Genomic DNA, 16838 nt, shown 5'->3' with positions numbered 1-16838 from the left:
CTCACCCTTTCTTGAGTGCTACATAGTCATAAATTTTCTTTAAACAAGTCTATTTTTTGCCATCTACTCTATTTTATTGTCCCATTTAAAATATGTCTACTATGTAGAAGAGATATAAAATATACCCAAACTCTCAATATGATGTAACATAAAAAATACAGAAAGTGCCTAACTCAATTTAGAATGACAAAAGATATTTCAAAATATCCTAGCATTAAATCTGATGTCTTTGATTTTCTTTTTTTTTTTTTACAGAGACTTGCATTGTTCATGGTTTTTCTCTCATTTTAAAACATTCTTGTCCTGTTATTATTCATAGCTAGTAAGACACTAGCCACATTTTCCCAATTGTCCTCCCTTAAGCATTGACTTAGGGGTAGAATGTACCATCATTTTATTGTCACCGTGACCAAGAGAGTTGACACCAACAACTTAAAAGAGGAAAGGTTTATATGGGCTCGTGGTTTTAGAAATTCATTACATGGTCAGCTAACTCCATTGCTCTGGGCCTGAGATGAGGCATAACATGGTGACAGAAACACATGAAGTGGGAAAGCTACTCACCCCATGGCAGACAAAAGCAGAGAGATTGTGAAGTGTCAGGGCAGAATGTAATCCCAAAGGACATATCTCCAGTGACCTACTTCTTCCAATAATGCCTCACCTGCTTATAGTTATCACCCAGTAAACCATTCAAGTTATTAATACATCAAATGGATTAATCCACTGATTAGATTTTAGTTCTCATAGTTTAACAATTTCACCTTTGAACATTCCTGTATTAACTAACACAGGAGCTTTTGGAGGGACACTGCATACCAAAACCCCAACATAGACCTTGATAATAATTTCTAATTTGCAACATATAATACTCTCTATATAATAGCCACTGAATTCTTAAGTGTTTGCAAAATTCTCTATGTCATAAAAAATAAAGGAAGATTTAAACACTGTGTCTGGAAGGGCTAAAGAAAGAAATAGTTGAGATTAAATTGATAGTAATACATAAATTATGGTTTCTCAGTCTTGACAAATTTTCCAGGGTTATACAAGATGTTAATAGTAGCAAAATTCAAATAGAGGACATATAGGAATTTTCTGTGTTATTTCTATGAGCTTTCCATAATCTAACATTACTACAAAAATCAAAATCAAACCAAAACCAGTATTAAAGCACCTAGCATGTGTCTCTTTCCAAGTCAGACCTCTACCAAGTAGCTTCTTGTGAGAGACTGTATGAATGTGTCTGATTATGCTCATTGGGAGGATTCTGAGTTGGAGTGAATGGTGCCTCTCAGTGCTTCCAAAACATTGGAGCATTTGTCCATATCCACCACTGTGATTATCATTGCAGTTAGGGGTGACACTGATTACCTGTGGCTCCCACTGTGGTTATTACTCTGTTCAAGGGTAATGTATGACCAGTCTCCTACTCTGATGAACACTCAGCTCCTAATGTAGATGCTGTGGTATGACTATTGAACTCCCCCCCAAAAAAAACATAAAAAATTTTACTGTAGGGATCAAGAGTTTCATTACCACCATTACCTGTTTCCATTCTGTATTTGACCACCTTTCATAGTTTCTCATGATTAACCTCCAGCCTTAGGATGATAAAGTCTTTTCTCACAGGCCTTGATGTCATCCAAAAATGTTTGTTTCACACATATTCAAGCTAACCAAAATTTAAGAGTCAGAGGTGATTGGAAAGCCTTTAAAGCAGTTGAAAACACATTCATAGTATTGTATGATTCATGGGACATGAAAATTAATATGTTATTTATGTGGTACATAGCTCCTTTTGATTCTGTAAGTTAAAGACATTGGAGAGGGAGAAAACATTTAGAATAATTATTTTTTTCCAAGTTGGAAGAAAAATAGCATGCAATGAAGCATTAACAATTCATTGATATACAAAGTGTTTTTGAATTTGCTAATTGTTTTCAAAGATTTACATAGTATCTAGAGAAGTATGAAGTTATGAGTAATAATAAATTTTTATGTAATTTAAAAAATTGATTTGGATCAGTGGTGCTTATTCACCAGTATGGATGTTATTGACTTTATGTAAGAGCAATAAATATTTTGTGTTTAAATTAAAATGGTGCCTTATATTAATTATATATGCATTTACCCACAAACCTACTGATGCATGACATTTTGCTTCCAAGAAAAGAGACGGGAGCAAGCTATGCCAGAAGCAATTATTTCTGTTGCCCTATTTCTGAAAATTTAAAATTTGTTTCAAATATAACTTAGGTCACATCAAAATTTAATTCAAATAAAGTCGTTAAGAAACCAGAAAACAGAAAATATCTTTTATCTTTTTCTTTTTTTCTTTTGTGGTTATGGATGGTACTAAGGATTGAACCCAGAAGAGTCTACTATTGAGTTACTTCCCCACCCCCTTTTACTTTTTATTTTGAGACATGGTCTGTATGTAACCCAAACTGGTCTGGAACTTGCAATCGTCCTGCCTCCCAAATAATTGATGTTATAAGCATACACCACCAAGACCAGCTCAGAAAATTTCTTCTCAATATGTATGTATGAACTGCTTTGCTTCAATACCCAACATAACTGTTCACGTTGATGTTGTTTTCATGAACCATAATCTCCCTTTTAAAAGGTGTATCTATATGTCATCTGTTAGAATATAGTCTTCACATATTAGAATTCAAACATTGCAGAACTCTTCAAATACAAATTAATACTTAATTTTTTTCTGATTATTAATGAATAACAATCACTAAAGACACTAAAGACTTAAAAATATTATCGCTCTCTTAATTGTTTATAAAAGAAAGAACTAATCATTGGAATGATAACAGAGGTGCCCGCAGATTACAAGGCTTTTCTGATAAAGGATAATACAATTTTGAATTGAGAGTGATAGAACCTCTACATTTTGAGACAAACCTATTAGAATATTTTTGTCAGATGTTTATCCAAAAACTGATTCTTCATAAAGTTTAATCTTTGGTCCTTACTCCTCTAGAGAGCAACCAAAGGTAAGACAAAAGTTTTTATTAGTCCTAGAGACATTTGAGAATATGTGTAATGTTCCCTTTATTGATTGAGAATTTTTTAACACATTTTCTTTGGAGGCTATCTTTTTTATTTGCAGGTATTCTATATCTCTTCATAAGTTCTGGATTTCTCAAATACACATAAGATAGAGTTCAACCAAGTCTATAGAATGGATCCATCCTTTGTTCTGAATTATGATAACAAATTCCAAAATTTAGTAGCTTTTTGGTATGCAGATTATTTAACTGACTTCCAGTCTTGACAGAAATAATTATTCCTTAGTGTTTGCTTCTGCATCTTATAGTTTGAATCAACCAATCCCGAGTTTTTCTAGCAAAGAGAAATTGTTGGAAGACTGCTACATATATGATAAAGTCTGGTATTTGTATATCTAAAGCATACCTATCAACCAAATATTCTGTGTAACTGGAGCTGAAGACCAATTTTCAAGTCTTTGTAATGAGGCACCTCCTGAAAAGATTGCAACAAATATTTATTCATTGCCTTCTATTTGATTTATATTGAGATAGGCACCATAGATATAATAATAAATAAAACTATGGAAAATTCCATATGCCTTAGTGGGTTTTACTGTTACTTGGTTAGAAATAACATTACTAAATTATCACAAAAATCTTAAGTGTTATAAATATATGGAAAGAGTGAAAGATAGTTTCAAACAATGTAATTAGGGAAAGTTTAAAAAATATATACAACTATTTCAGTAGCAACAAAAGTATCGAATTTAAGAATCAATCCAACAAAACATTGTCAAGTCCTAGACACAGAAAAATATAAAGTAAATAAGCATGTAAATGAATAGAAAGTTTGCCAAGTTCATGGTTTCAATACTGAATATTTTAAAAATTTGTTTCTTCCCATAATAATCAACCAATTTAACATTTCTGTGTATTTTAGTATATTTTGACCAAAGCCAAGGTAAGACTATATAATAGTGGAGAAAGAACAAATTTTTCCATAAATTACCTTAATTGTTCTAGCACAATGGCATATCTATTTGAATTTTAAAAAGGATGAAAATTGACTATTGAAAATTCACAACAGAAATGAAAGACACCTAATCCAAGAGAACATGTATTTAAAAGTGAAAATGCTAACAAAGAACTTTTGGAAGATAACATAATAGAATAATTTATTGACCAGAGAGGTTTACTTTTAATTTTTTGCGCTATATATTTTTTTAAATTTTCATGTAGAGTTGTCAAATTTAGTGAATAAAAATAATTGCATAGCCACGTGCAGTGAATACACTCTAATTCCAGCTACGCTAGAGACAAAGGCAGAAGGACCACAAGTTTGACCCAACTTGTTCCCTCCAATCCTTGCATAAGGCTGTAGTGGATTAATGAAAACTCTCATGAAATAATTCCCAAAAGACTCCATCTCTTATAATCACCAAAAATGGGACTTGAGTTTCAACACAATAATCAGGAGGACATTCAGATCATAATATGTTCCTTCTCCATTTTATATAATAAAATGCAAATCTTCAGTCATTATATTAGATCTGTTATTCTGGGCTTGCGGAGTAGCTCAGTGACAGAATATTTGCCTAACATGGACAAGATCCTGGGTTTAATTCTCAGCACCATAAAAGCAAACAATAAAACAAACCACCACAAAAACAGAAACAATCTTTTTATCCTGAAAAATATTCTGGTAAACATTTTCTAATTTTAAGGGGCTTCCTATCATATCTTTTACATTTAAAATAAGTGACTTAATACTGATACTCAACTGGTTAATTTTTGGGTTCTTTTAAAATTAATTTCATCTAAAATATTAATTCAATTTGATTATACATTCAAATCCCTTTAAAAGTAAATTATTTTATTCATTGAATCATTGATTTTGTTCCACATTAATTTTTCCTGAATTTTTCAGAAAATTCATTCCTTGTATTTTGATTGCTAATTCTTTAGACACTTTTAAAAATTGCATTCTGTAGTTTTCATCTGATTTTTCCTTACACACATATATGACTAGGTATAAGATTTGTCCTTGTCACATTCTGATCTGTTTTTTCTTCATTTATATCTTTCTTTACGAAAAAAAATGTAAATATTTATTCTAACACTCACTTTTGATTCATTTTATTTGTTCTCTATATGATCGTACTTCCTTCTAATCCCCCTGCATGTTTTATTTTGTCATGGCTTTCAACATACTTTTATGCACTGAACTTATTTTATAAGGGAAAAAACGGACACATTAAAACAAAATAGACATATTCTAAGATTTATTTCTAGCAAATATTTGTCAAAAATTTTTTCTTTGTTAAATTGAAATCATGTTCTGATTTCCAAGTGTTTCAAACATTTTTCATAAAGTTAAGGTCTGGGATTCTGCTTCTGTTCTTTCAACATTCAGTAAAAAGTTATATAGCAAGGACCAAGATTCACCATTATATACATTAAATGATCTCAGTTTGTTTTGGTTTTTGGGAAAATAAACCATTTCAGAGGACATAGTGTCAATGATGAGTGTCTGTCTCACTTAAATTAAGGCTCTTATTTCCATTTATCTAATAAGATTCCCAGGGAAACATTCTGCATGATGATTGGGTTCACTCCCTGAACATGTTACAAATAAATTTCAAACTAGTTTACATAGGAATCATAATTTAAAATCTACACTTATCTCAATAGGCTTAGAGCTTATACCAATAGGCTTAGAACTCTTAATGTCTCTAAGAACTAACTGGTTTAGTGACCTAATAAATCTGTATCCCAAAAAGTAATGGCTTCCATAACCTCTCTTTATCACTCTATTCATATTGCTTACTAATAGTGAAATTATTGAGTGGGTATGGAAAGAGAGAATCCTATTTGAAATGGTGACAAATAGGAATTTTTGTAGTATAGTTCTAGTATAACATTGGCCAAAGAAATTTTCTGAATTGCAGGTAATGTGGGGAACAATGAATTAAAATTTATTTTTACTGCATTTTACAAATTAACCAGCTTTGTTTTGAGTGTAGGAAATTTTCAATGCAGGAAAATCATTGTCACTTCATTTGTATTTTCCATGAAATTGAGATGAGATTGATGCCAATATGTTAGGCTCAAGCATCATTATGAGGACCTAGTTGTTATTGGGGAAACTAAATCAAAACTTCTAGTCTGTTCCTACGATACTAGGAAAAATTTGTTCAATGGCATTTAATCAACATTGGATATCCAACATTATATTTATATTCAATTTGCTGACTTAAAAAATATAAACTAATTGATTGCAGTCTTAAATTTCTAAATTGTCTTATATCTGAGACTTACCCATCACCTACTCTTTAGTTTCTCGTTCAGACATGATATGTTAGCCACCACTGTTCACACTGATGGTGCGATAAAAGACCTGCTTGAACTCTCAACAGATATTCCTTTAGGAAGACATAAACTGACCATTATGGTTTAATATGAACTTTTCAAACATAATTTTATTAGTAATTAAAAATATCTTATTTAACAATGTTTATGATATTTTTATAGTAAAAAATTACATACTCAATTTCATCTGGCAAATGGAAATTAATAAATTAGTCATTTGATATATATTAGTTATATATTATATATATTAGTTATATTGATATATATTAGTTATCAAATGACTAATTGTGAATCACAGCAAAGCCTACCTAATGTGATTTAAATACTTCTTGTCATTTTTAAAAGCCCATTTGAAAAATAATAGCTAAGGAAAATAATAGAAGGAATAAAATTATGCTAGACAAAAGAAAGACTCTCCTTAGAAATACATAAGCAGCCCAAGAGCTTGTCAATCTATCACTGCAACATTAATACTACTAAAACTATGTAAATACAGCCTTCTACATTCCATCAGCCTTCTGATTACTCCTTATACTTTTCTTTAAAGTTGTTATTTAATACATTCAGTTGTCCAAATTCCCCTCAGGAACAGCAATTTTACACTTGTTTATTTTCCTGTAATATTTAGCTCATGTGTATAAGTTCAGTGACAATTTTTGTTTTGTTTATAGACAAAAGCTTTTCCATGAGATATAGCTAACTACCAACTACCTATTGCCACAAAAAGAAATGCAGTCATGGATTCACTGGAATAAATTCTTGAGGGTCTTGAGGGTTTATTGACTAATGTTTAATCAAGTTTTCTTACAAATACCTGTTAAGTCTTTTACACTATACCGAACCATGTCTTTTGCTATAGATTAGTTTAGAGTAAATTGCCAAAGGTTTGTAAATAACTTTTGTTATTCCCATGAGCAATTTCTATTCAGAAAAGTATTTGATTTGTGCCAAAATTTATAGAAAATGTTTTTACATAGACATTTCATGTCTATTTTGAGTACCCAGAACTGTAGTGATCTTTTTAAAATAGTAAAATAATTGATTTCATGCTGTTGTGAGTCTATTATTGTCTGATATTAGAGTCTTTAGAAAAATAAGCAACTGATTTATAGCATATAACATTTATTTCTAATGTAATTTCTCCCACTGGTGCCAATTTTAAGTCACTGATATTATGTCACTGAATAAGGACCTCAAAAGGAAAATCATCCACTTTGGAGAGCCTATGACAGATGACAATTATAACATGCACACTATCAACTACAACAAAGTCACCAACCTAATATTCATAATGAATGAATATGTTAAAATCTTATAAATATTTTTAAATATATGGTTTGTGTGATTAAGAATCAAAAACATTTTTCTGTTGATAAACCCTTAGCCATGCTAATGAAGAGAAAAAGAGACAAATTACTAAAATTCATTATGAAAAAGGAAATATCACAATGGACACCAATGTAAGACAGAAGATAAATAGAAACAGTTTTGCAAACTTACACTTCGATGAGACAGAAAATCTCAAAACATTGACAAATTTCTAGAGACATATGACTGAACCCAAACTGAAGCAGGTGGACATACACAATTAAACAGATCAATTTCAAGCAATGAAACAAAAGACACCATCAAAAGGCTACCAGTCAAGAAAATCCAGGAACCATACAAATTCTCAGCCAAGTTCCACAAACATTCCAAATAAGAATTAACACCAATACTCCTCAAATTATTCCATGAAATAGAAAAGCAGAGAACCCTTCCAAACTCATTCTATGAGGCTAATATCACCCTGATAACCAAAACCATCAAAGAAAGAAAACATCAGACCAATAACTGTGATAAACATAGATGCAAAAGTTCTCAATAAATTTCTGGAAAATCACATAAAAACATATTTAAAAAGTACTGCAACATGATCAAGTGGGGTTCATCCCAGGGATGAAAGGTTTGTTCAACATACGGAAATCAATAAATGTAATTCATCCTATCTATAGACTTAAAGACAAGAATCATGTGACCATCTCAATAGATGCAAAAAAGCATTTGACAAAATACAGCACCCCTTCATGTTTGAAACACTAGAAAAACTAAGGATAGTAGGAACATACCTCGATATTGTAAAAACAATTGATGCTAAACTCAAGGCCAATATCATTTTAAATAAAGACAAATTGAAAGCATTCCTTCTAAAAACTGGAACAAGACAGGATGCCCTCTTTCACCTTCTATTCAACATCATCTTTGAAACTCCAGTCAGAGCAATTAAACAAAAGAAAGAAATTAACGGAATGCAAATAGGAAAAGAAGAACTCTATCACTATCTGCCTATAACATGATTCCATACTTAGAAGACCCAAAAATTCCACCAGAAAACTTCTAGAACTAATAAGTGAATTCAGCAAAGTAGCAAGATATAAAATCAATACTCATAAATCAAATGCATTCCTATACATCAGTGATGAATCCACTGCAAAAGAAATTAAGAAAACTACCCCATTCACAACACCCTCAAAAGATTAAAACACTTGGGAATCAATCTAACAAAGTAGGTGAAAGACCACTACAATGAAAACTACAGAACACTAAAGAAAGAAATCAAAGAAGAACTTGGAAGATGGAAAGGTCTCCATGTTCTTGGATTGACAGAATTAACATTGTCAAAATGGCTGTACTACCAAAAGTGCTATATAGATTTAATACAATTCTTATTAAATCCCAATGAGAAATTACACTACATTTATGTTTGATCTATCAAAATATATAAATGCATTACACTGTCATGTAAAACATCAAAACAAATTTTTAAAAACCAAAAAAAAGAAATAAAAATAAAAATAACACTCCCAATGACATTATTCATAGAATTAGAAAAAGCAATCATGAAATTCATTTGGAAAAATAAGAGACCCCAAATAGTCAAAGCAATTCTTAGAAGAATTAGAAGAAGAGAAGAGTGAAACATGAGGCATCACAATACCAGATCTCAAACTATACTACAGAACCATAGTAACAAAATGGCATGGTATTGGCACCAAAGTAGACAGTAGATCAATGGTAGAGAATAGAAGAGACAGAGACAAACCCACATAAATACAGTTATCACTACTAGACAAAGTGACAAAAACATTCACTGGATAAAGGATAACCTCTGTGACAAATTGTGCTGGGAAAATTGGAAATCCACGTGTAACAAAACAAAATTAAACCCCTCTCAACCCTGCACAAAACTCAACTCAAAGTGGATCAAGGACTTAGGCACTAGAACAGAGATCTTTCACCTAATAGTAGTAGAGCCAAATCTTCACCATGTGGGCCTAGGATCTGACTTCCTTAACAAGACTCCCAAACTGCAAGAAGTAAAATCAAGAATCAATAAATGGTGTGGATTCAAACTAAAAAGTTTTTTCTCAGCAAAGGAAATAATCAATACTGGGAAGAGAGAACCTAGAGAATGGGAGAAAATCTTTACCACATGCACCTCAGATACAGCACTAATCTCCAGGATATATAAAGAACTCAAAATACTTAATATCAAAGAAAAAAACAAATAACCTGATCAATAAATGGGCCAAGGAAATGAACAGACACTTCACAGAAGAAGACATACAATCAATCGACAAATATATTTTAAAATTTTCAACATCTCTAACAGAGTAATGCAAATCAAAACGACTTTTAAGATTTCATCTTACTCTAGTCAGAATGGCAATTATTAATAATATAAGCAACAATAAATGGTAATGAGGATGTTTTGTGGCCTGATCGACTCCACCCGAAGTTTCTCCTAAGACTCTGCTTCTGCTGTTCTCACTGCATTTCTTCATCGTTCCAGTTTCACCATGCTGTTTCAAGTGGCAGTTGAACTTTATCTTCTATTCCACACATCCTTAGGTTGACATAAAATGGTGACATAATCTCAAAATATAGATGTTCAGAGGCGGGTTTGCTGAGGGTGAGGACAAATGATGCCTACCTTACTTAGCCTTACTCAGTGTGCTTACCCAGGCATCGGAGATCGAGCTCTGAAGGCACGGATCTAATTTTATTTAGGGTTGCACAGGACCAATGTAGGCACATTATCCAATCAGGGTAACATGCTTGTTAAAGTATCAGAGTCAGCCTATAGGTGAACTATACATCGAGAGTCCAGGTAGTGTAAACAAACAAGCATGCCTAAGCAATTCTGCCCAGCAACAGGTCTGAGACAAAGGACTGGGGAATGGCAAACTCCTGCACACAGCATGAGGCAAGGCAGCACGGGCGAGCTCACATCACAGCTTTCTGAGATGCTTGACAGAATGAGGCCTCCCCTTAGTTCAAACTCAGCCACAGCAACTGCAAAGACCTTCATTCCATGGCGAGTCTTCACCATTACCTCGGTTTCTCTGTTCAGACTGTTTGGCTTACTTAGACCATGGTGTCAGTGACTGCTGTCAGATAATCTTGAGGAACGTTCCCTAGAACAAAAGTGACAGTACCCTAAAATCTAGTGACAGGTGAACACTGAGATCCACAGTCAAAAGATCCTGACCTGGGGCTGCAGCCAAAGGAGAAATACCAAAATGGTCTTTCTGATGAATTGCTGGAGTAAAATTCCAGCAAAACAAATGTGTGAAAAGTAGAATGAGTGTGGCAAACTCCTGGGGTTCAATGCTAGAGGGCTTTAGGGGGACCCCACACTCTTGTGTTGTTCCTCTACAAACTACCAGGTTCTCAAAGTGAAGAGTCATGACAGACTCCCTAACAGTTTTTCTAGGGGAGGAAAGAAGCAAATATTTTAAAAATGTGTCCAGACTGCTACCCCTAATCAAATCTTACTGACAACTAAAAGCCTTCACCAGAGTCTTATCCTACCTGGAGTTGGACATGTACCCAACTCCAGCTCCCTCTGTCCTTCCCACTTCACTTAAGAGAGAGGGCAAAGGGAATTGAGAAATTTTCATACAGAACATGACCTAGGGCCACAAGTTCAATAAGAGATTGAGATTTAATTATAAGGTTGCATAAAGCTTGCCCTTACCATCACAGTAACAAGGTTAAAAGAGTTGGAAGTTACCGACCCTAGAAAAGGAGAATATCTTAGGAAACCCAAAGACAAAGGGAAAAAAGTTCAAAATAGAAGTTCACATGGAATACTTAATTACTTCAGACTCTATTAATCAATACATCAAGTCTGGCTTTCAAAACTCCAAAAAATTACATTAGACAAAGAAAAAAAAAAACACAGTTTATAAAGAAAAATGTAAATATCAAAACCAGACTTACATATAACATATTTTACTATCATTTGACAAACTATTGAAAAGAATAATGATTGATATGTTAAGAGTTCTGAAGGAAAAGCTAGACAATATGGAATAACAGGTAAATAATGAATAAGGATTGAAGGAAAAATAAAAAATAACCTAAGAAATAATTTAAAGGAAAAGGTTCTATATTCACACACTATACCTCAGTGAAGAAGGTTTAGATGGGGTCATGAGTGGATTGAGTGTGGTTGAGAAAAGAATCATGAAGGCTGGGGTTGTAGTTCAGGTAGAGTACTTGAGGGTTCCATCCTCAACACCACACACAAATAAATAAATTAAATTAAATATTACATCAAAAAAAAGTATTGTGTCCACCTACAACTTGAAAAAATTTTAAAAAGAGAATCATGAGTCAGAAGATATGTCAAAAGAAACACTCCACACTGAATTAAAAGACAATAAGAAATTAGGTCAAATTATACTCAAAGATTATAATAAAAATATGATCAAATCCTACTCGCATTTTTTCATAATATGTATGCTCGAGAAAGAATATAAACTCCCCAAATTGTGAGGTAATTATAAGAGACATGATGCATACGTATAATTATCATAACAGAAGCAAATGAGACGGGAAGTGGAACACATGAATTATTAGGAGCAAAATTGAGCTCTTATTATTCCTTCAACGCAAACTGAAACAAAAAAAAATGAAACCAAACTAAAAGTATGGTAAGAAGCAAATTAAGTTACACTTCATTATAGTACTTAAACAAGGAACACTGACAAAATGGAAAATACAATATACTCTATCTTTCATTCTCCAACTTCTTCTTTAGAGTAGAATAGCTCTTAAAATCATCTGATTTCTTCAACACTGGAAATATCATCAAATTGCCTTTTAGAATCACTGCTGAATGTCAGAGCCCTGTTATTACTCAAACATATGCATTTTGTAAGAAACATAAATAGGATTTAATCATATTTTTATTATTATAATCTTTGCTTATTTATGAGGGCAATTAATTTCATAATGGTCAATGCCTAGCCTAGAAAAAGTGTAAAAGATAGAGTCAAACCAACCTGTTCCACCATTGAGTGTCCCCTGGACTTATTTATATTAGTTCCAAACATGCTACATCTCACATTCGTTTTGGTAGAACATTTGACCTTCCTTAGTAATCTTCACACATGCTATTTGCTGAAAGGCCTTGCAAAGTCTGGTTTATATACAAGTTTAATATTTCACTGAGATTTCCCAGTATGTATTTCAATTTCAAAATAGTTTAGTCTTTAAATGCTCCTTTCCAGTCACAATGAAGCAACTTGCATCAGATCAACCTTTGTGAAAGAAGCATTAGAATTGTTAAAATAATTTTTTAAAATCAGTTGTTTCTGAAGGCACAGAAGAGCTGCAAAGAGGCCAGGTTTGAGGTACCAATATCCTAGAAATAAGGGGAACACATTGACTTGAGAATAACCTTCTAATGTCATAGAGAAGAATACATTGGATATGACTTGTGCATCCTATCTCAACCTAAGCAGCTTAGGCCAAGATGCCAAGAAAACAAGAAGAAAGTGATAGTTTGGAGGCAGTGAAGCTGAATTGAGAGTTCAGCATTCTTATGTAGACTGGGAAAATAAAACAAAAGGAGTTCAGATCTTAAGGCACTGAGTTGAGTCCAATATCTAGGATTTGAGGGGATATTATCACAAAGAAAGGCAAAAAGCACAACAAAACAACAACAAAAAAACTTTGATGGGATTCAATATTGAGTGTTTCATTTCACCACAAGGAACTTGATAGTTTGAAAACAGTGGAAAAGAGGCTGAGGAGTCATTCAGAGGAAGCTCATTAGAAGCTGAAAAGTTAGAACTTTATCTGTCTTGTAGCTGAAGATAATGTATCAATACAGAAGGGCTCTGGTAACCCCGGAGCTTTCATAGAGCTGAGTAAAGGACTACACCCATGGTAAAAAAGTAAGTTAAGATTAGAACAATATCACAAAGAATGAAAGATGTTTTGTTGTTGTTTACTGAACTTAATTTACATATAGTAAAATTCACCTTTTTTTTTATATGCACAGTTTCAGGACTTTAGATAAACACATGTGTTGTATAATCCCACTTTCATCAAAATACTTTTCATCACCCCAGTTTACTCTTCCATTTTAGTCCCTCACCTGGTCAGCCCTGGGCAACCACTGATCTATTTCCTTTATTATTTCTGCCTCTTCCAGAGTTTAATGGGAGAGCAATTATGGAGGTTTTCCAGTCAAGTCTGGCTTCATTGACAAGATATTTTTCTTTTGAGACTCATTCATGCTGCTGGGCTGGGGATTTAGCTAATTGGTAGAGTGCTTGCCTAGTGGGTTTGATTCAAAGCACCACAAAAAAAAAAGTCCTAAATAAGAGAGGTTTAGGTGTAGCTCAGCATAAGAGCACTAAAGCACCTTTCTGGCCTGTGAAATTTTGAGTTTGACTCTAGCATTGGAAAGAAAGGAGAGAAACACATCCATGTAGATACTTGTGTCAGCGGTCTCCTTCCTTTAGTCACTGCTTGAGTGTATCAACATTTTATTATTTAATCATGTTGATGAAAACTAATGTTTTGGAGGAAACATTATTAAAATGACCCCTAAATATGATTTCATACAGACCTTTGTGCAGATATTTAGTAACAGTTCTCTTGGGAATATATCAAGCATTGAGTTTACTAGGGTCATGTAGCAGGTATTCATGTTCTAAGAAATTTGCCAAGTATGGTGGTACACTGCTGTAATGCCAGCTACTCAGAAGGCTGAGGCAGGAGGATCACAATTTGGAGGTGAATCTGGATAACTAAATGAGACCCTGTCTTAAAATGTCAAATAAAATAGCAGGGAATGTAGATGAAATTTGGTGGTACAGTGTTCCTGGATTCAACTCCCAGAAGAAAAAGAAGGAAGGAAGGGAGAAAGGAGACAGAGAGAGAGAGAGAGAGACAGAGAGAGAGAGAGAGAGAGGGAGAGGGAGAGGGAGAGAGAGAGAGAGTGAGAGGAAGAAAGGAAGGAAGGAAGGAAGGAAGGAAAGACAGAAAGGTAGGAAGGAGGGAAAGAAGGAAGGAAGGAAGGAAAGACAGGAAGGAAGGAAAGACTGGAAGGAAGGAAGGAAAGGAAAAGAAAAGGAGAGAAGAGAAGAGGAGATGAAGGGAGGAGAGGGGAGGGGAGGAGACTGGTGGCAAGAGGAGAAAGAAGAAGAGGAGGAGGAGGAGGCAGAAGAAGAGGAAGATGAGGGAGGGAGGGAGGGAAGGAAAGATGGCAACTCAGGTTTTTTCCCAAAGTGGGTGTATGTGGTTATGCCATTTTGCATTTGACCAGCTTTTTGCTTAGCTCTTCAGTTACTTGAAAGTCTGCATTTCTCATCTTCTCAAACATTTGGTGGTGTCAGTCTCTCCAATTCAGCAAATCTAGTGAGCACATTTCAAAAGCCATCATGCCTTAAATTTACCTTTTCCAAATAACTAATAGTGTTTGGATCTTATCATGGACTCCCTGGTCATGATAAATATGCATTGGTGAAGTTTTTATTCATTTATAGAAAAAAGTCAAATGTTTTATTGGGTTGTTTTGCTACTGAGTTATAAAAGAATTGTATGTATTTTGGAATCCAGCCACTTGCCAGATAAGTGTTTTGCAAATATTTTTTTCTGTCTCCTTATATTTTCATTTTCTTAATATTATCACCCAAAGATAACTTTAAATTTTGGTGAATTTCAGTATACTGATTTTTCCCTTTAATGTTTGTGACTTTAGCTAAGAAATACAGTTAAAGAAGTATTATTTCCTTGTATTGAATTCCAAAGGTTTTTTTTAAAACCTATGATAAGACTTACGTTAACTTTTGTATAACAAAAAGTAACAATGGAGGTTCATTTGTTTGCCAGAGGATGCTCAAAGGTCCCAGCACTATTTATGGAAAATATTATCTTTACTGAATTGTGCTTTATTTAAATATTAGTTGAAAATTGACTATAATATGTCAGGGTTTAATTTTAGACTTCCTAATCTATTCTCCTGATCTACGTCAAAATGTACAATAGTGTATTATCATGATTATTACAGCTTTGTATTAAAATTTGAAATCAAATAGTTGAGTCCTCCCACTATGTTCAAAGGAAAACTATAATTAAAACTACAGCCAAATTTCTCTCCACACCTACACAAATAGCTGCTTTTTTAAATCATCAATTTCAAATATTGGTGAGAATTTCAAGTAACTAAATGTTTTAAAACTTCCAATAGAATTGCATATTTACTCAACAGCTTAGAAAATTGTATAGAAGTAGCTGTTAAGGATAAACATGCATAAATCATGCCGTAGCAATTGTACTTCCATGTGATAACACTTAACTTGATACAAAGCAATATTTTATGAACAGTAGGTCATAATTCCTGATGAAAACTATAGATAAATAATAATAAATGCACTCAATCTAGGTAACTTGAATCACATCAATATAATATTACTCAAATAAGCAAGATGCAAAGGAAAATATACAATTATAAAAGCTTGTCTATCATTTTAGAGGTCAAGGTAAGACCTAGTATGGATAGGAGGTAAAATAGTGACCAGGGAGGTACTGAGGAATTTCTGAGTTAGTATTATATTTCTAGGTACAAATGCTAATTACATGAGTGTATTTATCTTTTAAATATGTATTGAAATATAGGCTTATGATTCATGTACTTTTCTGTATATATGTGAATTTCATAAGTTTTATTATATAAAAAATTTCAGCCTTAATTTAACAGAATATAAATCTATCATAATAAATGTAGTACCTGAGAAACATAAAAAGTTTCTATAATAATATCCTTTTGCATTTTCAAAATAAAACAATTCTTGAATCATATGCTTCTGTATGAAATAAAATTTTCAAAAACTTGTTTTTTTCGATTCAATCATTAGAAACAAGGCAATCATTCCACATGATTTAATGGAAGTTGAGAGTCACCTTTACATTGATGTTACATAATACCTGAGAAAAGCAACTTAAAGAAGGAGAGATTTATTTGGACTCTTAGTTTCAGAGATTTTAGTCCATAGTTAGTTGGTTTCATTGTTTCTGGACCTGTGACAAGGCACACCATCGTGGTAGAAGTATGTGGTAGAAAAAAGTTACTCACTTCATGGCAGCTGGAAATCATAGCATAAAGAAGGAGGGAATTAG

The sequence above is a fragment of the Sciurus carolinensis genome, unplaced genomic scaffold (genome assembly GCF_902686445.1).
Source record: "Sciurus carolinensis unplaced genomic scaffold, mSciCar1.2, whole genome shotgun sequence".
Taxonomy (NCBI): domain Eukaryota; kingdom Metazoa; phylum Chordata; class Mammalia; order Rodentia; family Sciuridae; genus Sciurus; species Sciurus carolinensis.
Note: the sequence above shows the minus strand (reverse complement) of the source record.